The sequence below is a fragment of the Heptranchias perlo genome, chromosome 5 (genome assembly GCF_035084215.1).
Source record: "Heptranchias perlo isolate sHepPer1 chromosome 5, sHepPer1.hap1, whole genome shotgun sequence".
In the NCBI taxonomy this organism is placed as follows: Eukaryota; Metazoa; Chordata; class Chondrichthyes; order Hexanchiformes; family Hexanchidae; genus Heptranchias; species Heptranchias perlo.
Window position 1 is genome coordinate 121,021,609 of NC_090329.1, and position 6,000 is coordinate 121,027,608.

Below are 6,000 nucleotides of genomic sequence, written 5' to 3' on the forward strand. Positions count from 1 at the left end.
AGCCTATCCCCAGAAATGGAGGCGAGAGCAGGAAACGGCACTGATACAGTCATCAATGTACCAGAAAAAGAGGTGAGGGAGGGGACCTGAGTAGGACTGGAACAAGGAATGTTCCACGTATCTCACAAAAAGGCAGGCATAGCTGGGACCCATACGGGTTCCCACAGCGACACCTTTTATTTGGAGGAAGTGAGTGGAGTCAAAGGAGAAGTTGCTCAACATAAGAACAAGTTCAGCCAGGTGGAGGAGGGTGATGGTGGATGGGGACTGGTTGGGCCTCTGTTCAAGGAAGAAGTAGAGGGCCCGCAGGCAGTCCTGGTGGTGGATGGAGGTGTAGAGGGACTGGACGTCCATGGTGAAAAGGAGACGGTTAGGGCCGGGGAACTGGAAACTGTTAAAGTGGCGGAGGGCGTCAGAAGAGTCGCGGATGTAGGTCTGAAGTGACTGGACAAAGGGAGAAAAAGAGTTGAGATAGGAGGAAATAAGTTCCGTGGGGCAAGAACAGGCTGAAATGATGGGTCTCCCGGGGCAATCCTATTTGTGGATCTTGGGAAGGAGGTAGAAGCGGGCTGTATGGGGTTGGGGTATTATGAGGTTGGAGGCCGTGGGGGGAAGATCTCCAGAGGAGATGAGGTTAGTGACGGTCTGGGAAATTATGGCTTGATGTTCGGCGGTGGGATCATGGTCCAGGGGGTTGTAGGAGGAGAGTTGGCGTTCAGCCTGCGCAAGGTAGAGATCTGTCCACCATACGAGAACAATGCCGCCCCTGTCAGCAGGTTTAATGACAATGTCAGGGTTGGACTTGAGAGAACAGAGTGCTGCAAGTTCAGAGGGAGGTAGGTTAGAGTGAGTGAGGGGAGTAGAGAAATTGAGATGGCCGGTGTCATGCCGGCAGTTCGCAATGAAAAGATCAAGAGAGGGTAAGAGGCCAGGGGTGGTGGGGTGGGGGGGGGGTCCAGGTGGAACAAGAATTCTGAAGACGGGAGAATGGGTCTGCTGTGCAGGGGGAAGACTCCTGGCCAAAGAAGTGGGCGCCGAGGCAAAGGTGTTGGAAGAAGAGCTCAGCATCGTGTCGATCTCGAAATTCATTGAGGTGGGGGCATACGGGGATGAAGCTAAGGCCTTTGCTGAGGACTGATCGTTCGGGGTCAGAGAAGGGAAGGTCAGCGGGGAAACACAACAAAGGGTGAGATTGGAGGGAGGGATGGAGTCAATGACTTTCCCTCCATCATAAGGTCAGAAATGGGGATGTTCACTGATGATTGCACAGTGTTCAGTTCCATTTGCAACCCCTGAAATAATGAAACAGTCTGAGCCCGCATGCAGCAAGACCTAGACAACATCCAGGCTTGGGTTGATAAGTGGCAAGTAACATTCGCGCCAGACAAGTGCCAGGCAATGACCATCTCCAACAAGAGAGAGTCTAACCACCTCCCCTTGACATTCAACGGCATTACCATCGCCAAATCCCCCACCATCAACATCCTGGGGGTCACCATTGACCAGAAACTTAACTGGACCAGCCATATAAATACTGTGGCTACAAGAGCAGGTCAGAGGCTGGGTATTCTGTGGCGAGTGACTCACCTCCTGACTCCCCAAAGCCTTTCCACCATCTACAAGGCACAAGTCAGGAGTGTGATGGAATACTCTCCACTTGCCTGGATGAGTGCAGCTCCATCAACACTCAAGAAGCTTGACACCATCCAGGACAAAGCAGCCCGCTTGGTTGGCACCCCATCCACCATCCTAAATATTCACTCCCTTCACCACCGGCGCGCAATGGCTGCAGTGTGTACCATCCACAGGATGCACTGCGGCAACTTGCCAAGGCTTCTTCGACAGCACCTCCCAAACCCGCGACCTGTACCACCTAGAAGGACAAGGGCAGCAGGCACATGATAACAACACCACCTGCACGTTCCCCTCCAAGTCACACACCATCCCGACTTGGAAATATATCGCCGTTCCTTCATCGTCGCTGGATCAAAATCCTGGAACTCCCTTCCTAACAGCACTGTGGGAGAACCTTCACCACATGGACTGCAGCGGTTCAAGAAGGCGGCTCACCACCACCTTCTCAAGGGCAATTAGGGATGGGCAATAAATGCCGGCCTCGCCAGCGTCGCCCACATTCCATGAACGAATAAAAAAAAAGTCAGAGGAAAGTGAAGGGGAAGAAGGATCAGGAGGGGTGTTGGTATCTAAGAGTTGTTGAAGCTTGCGGTCCTTGACACCTGAAAGGAAGAAATAAAGTTTTTTGTTAAAGTGTCGAATGAGGCAAAGGATGAAATGGAACTGCGGACCAGGATAACTCTGAAATAGACTGAGTTGGTGCAGTTAGTGTGACCCTGACCTGCCAGTCGCTTACCATTTTAATTCCTCGTCCCACTCCCACTCTGACCTCTCTGTCTTTGGCCTCTTACACTGTTCCAATGAAGCTCAACGTAAGCTCGAGGAACAGCGACTCATCTTTCGTTTAGGCACTTTACAACCTTCCGGACTCAACACTGATTTCAACAACTTCAGATCTTAACCACTGTTCCCATTTTTTCAGTCAGCAGGTGCTGGTAATGGTTCCGCTGTTGCCAATTACAGCTTCTCCTGACCCATCTTTTGTTTCTTAACCTCTCCCATTACCGCCTTCCTTGCATTGCACCATCATCCCTTTTGTCATTTAATCACTTTTGCCCTCTACCCTAACACAGACCTTCCCTTTCGTTCTATCCTCCCCTCCCCTTCCTCCCCTCCGCCTTTCTCTGGCTCTGTACTTGATTAAAAACTTTAACTCTTTTAACATCTTCCAGTTCTGACGAAAGGTCTTCGACCTGAAACGTTAGCTCTGTTTATTTCTCCACAGATGCTGCCTCACTTGCTGAGCTTCTCCAGCATTTTGTTTTTATTTCAGATTTCCAGCATCCGCAGTATTTTGCTTTTGCTGCCAATTTGAGTACCTGTCCATTATCCCTACTCTCTGTCTCCTGCTGCTCAACCAATTTCTTAACCAGGTCAATAATTTGCCCTCAATTCTATAAGCTTCAACTTTAGCTAACTGTCTTTTATGAGGGACTTTATCGAACGCCCTTTTGTAGGTCCATATAAACAACATCCATAGACAGTCCCCTGTCCACTACTTTAGTAACTTCTCCAATATTCAATCAGGTTCATTAGGCATGACCTACCTTTGAAGTATCCTGGGATGTTTTACTACGTTAAAGGCACTATGTAAATGCAAGTTGCTGTTGTTGGTATTGCTTGAGCCTAAACGAAAAGGATTTTTAAAAAAAAGTCTACATTGATGATGAAAGTCAACAGTGTCGCCCGAAAGGTGGAATTGAACCACTCTGTCGCTAAACAGCTACAGGTTTGAAGCCTGCACCCCAGACCACTGAGGGTCATCCGGGCATTAGTTAAGAACTGTTGCACTAGTATATAAACCACCGACTTGTGCATCACCTTTACCTTGTGGTGATTTGGTTCTTTCTCTCTTGACTCGTTCATTCCGCACGGTTTCAAACCAGAACAACGAAAGTAGAATCACGTTAATTAAAAGAAGTTTCGACTCATTTCACATCGATGACGTCGACCATCGCTGCCGCACTCTGCCGACTCATATGCAAATTACGCACTTTCTGATTGGTTGTCACGCCTATTGGATGATAATGACTGACGTTCCGAATCGCCAGACTCAAATGTAATTTTACAACCAGGTCCCTCTCAGTAATGTTGCATCGTCGACCTGCCCTGGGGGTGATTTCAATCCCAAAATAATAACGCAAAACCTGCTAAAGAATAATGCATTCTCAGCCTCTCAGGTTGGCATTTAAGCAGCTTTTTAATCCTTTCCACATCAGAGTTTCAATCTGAATCTACTCTCCATAACTTTCCAGAAAATCAGACCCCAAGGATAATTGGTAACTGATTGTTCCGAGAAACGTTCTCAGTAAATTCCTTGCAGGATCCTAACTGAAAGCAGAATCCCAAAATCACAAATGTGCAAGTAACTGACCCCTGAATTAAAACTGCAGTCCTTCCTAATTCAAGAAGCTGAGATTTGACTATTTATTTGTACAGGTTGGCAATAGAACCAGAGGGGAGATGAGGAAATTTTTTTTTAAGGCAGTGAATTGTTATGATCTGGAATGCACTGCCTGAAAGGGTGGAGGAAGCAGATTCAGTTATAACTTTCAAAAGGGAATTGGATGAATACTTGAAGGAGGAAAAAATTGCAGGGCTTTGGGGAAAGAGCAGGGGAATGGGACTAATTGGATAGCTCTTTCATAGAGCCGACACAGGCACAATGGGCCGAATGGCCTCCTTCTGTGCTGCATGATTCTATGATTCTATATTTATTTATTTAACTGCCACTTGCTCTCTTTACTTTCACCTACCTACCATGACTAGTCTTAACTCTTCCTCCTTCCCTGTGTTACTTTTGACGTCTTTTTCCTCTATCAATTCTGTCTGGTACTCGTTCATCTAAAGTTTGTGTCTCTTTCCCCAGACATATCGTTTTTTTCCATCTCTTCAGTCTGCCACTTGCTTCGACGTCACTGTTTTCTCTCTTTATCACCTTTTTATTTCCTCCACTCGTACCCTTTTAATTCCACTTTTCTATACTTATTATGCAGTGACACCTTTTTGAAGTAGTGTCGGCTCCCAGTTGGAAGTGAGTCAATCCCTTGTGGCATAATCCAATATCTGAGTCAGACAGGTTCGTAGTCCTCCAGGGTGCTATTGGTGATTGAGCGGCCATACTTTGCATTGAAATTCTGCATTGCTTGTTTATTTTCATAGAATCATAGAATCGTAGAGTGATACAGCACAGAAGGAGGCTGTTTGGCCCATCGTGCCTGTGCCGGCCCTTTGAAAGAACTATCCAATTAGTCCCATTCCCCTGCTCTTTCCCCGCAGTCCCGTAAATGTTTCCACTTCAAATATTTATCCAATTCCCTTTTGAAAGTTAGTATTGAATCTGCTTCCACCACCCTTTCAGGCAGTGCGTTCCAGATCATAACAACTTGTTGCGTAAAAATAATTCTCCTCATCTCGCCTCTGGGTCTTTTGCCAATTACCATAAATCTGTGTCCTCTGGTTACCGGCCCTTTTGCCACTGGAAACAGTTTCTCCTTGTTCCAATCCTCCTTAGATATGAGGGCGGTGCCAGAGGACTGGAGGATTACAAATGTTATGTCCCTGTTCAAAAATGGGGAGAGGGATAAACCCGGCAATTACAGGCCAGTCAGCCAAACACCGATGGTGGGGAAACCTTTAGAGGCAGTAATCCAGGACAAAATTAATTGGCATTTGGAAAAGTATGGGCTAATAAATGCAAGTCAGCACAGATTTGTTAAAGGAAAATCGTGTTTGACTAACTTGATTGAGTTATTTGATGAAGTAACGGAGAGGGTTGGAGGGTAGTGCAGTTGATGCTGTGTATATGAATTTCAAAAGGCATTTGATAATAGACCTGTTAGCAAAATTAAAGCCTGTGGGATTAAAGGGACAGTGGCAGTGTGGATACAAAATTGGCTAAGGGAAGGAAAGCAGAGAGTAATGGTGAACAATTGTTTTTCAGACTCAAGGGAAGTATACAGTGGTGTTCCCCAGGGGCCAGTATTAGGACCACTGCTCTTTTTAATATATATTAATGACCTGGACTTGCATATAGAGGGTATAGCTTCAAAGTTTGCAAATGGCATAAAACTCGGAAATGTAGTAAACAATGGGAAGGATAGTAACAGACTTCAGGAAGGCATAGACAGATTGATGAAATGGGCAGACACATGGCAGATGAAATTTAACTCAGAGAAGTGTGAAGTAATACATTTTGGTAAGTGGAATGAGGAGAGGCAATATAAACTAAATGGTACAAATTTAAAGGGGGTGCAGGAAGAGAGACCAGGAGGTATATGCACAAATATTTGAAGGTGGCAGGACAAGTTGAGAAGGCTGTTAGAAAAGCATATGCGATCTTTGGCTTTATAAACAGAGGCATAG

At 46.2% G+C, this 6,000-nt stretch overlaps 1 long non-coding RNA gene and 1 other non-coding gene across 2 annotated transcripts in view; both read right to left on the bottom strand.

The window, feature by feature from the left end:
- LOC137321511 (uncharacterized) overlaps nt 1–3,592 on the bottom strand; it is a 56,087-nt gene extending 52,495 nt beyond the window's left edge. Inside the window, exon 1 of the long non-coding RNA XR_010962843.1 lies at nt 3,463–3,592. This is a non-coding gene — a long non-coding RNA (uncharacterized lncRNA). The remainder of the gene's footprint in view (nt 1–3,462) is intronic.
- On the bottom strand, nt 3,319–3,405 carry trnastop-uca (transfer RNA opal suppressor (anticodon UCA)). The gene has a single exon. It is a non-coding gene; the product is annotated as a tRNA-Sec (tRNA).
- Nucleotides 3,593–6,000: the final 2,408 nt, after the last annotated feature.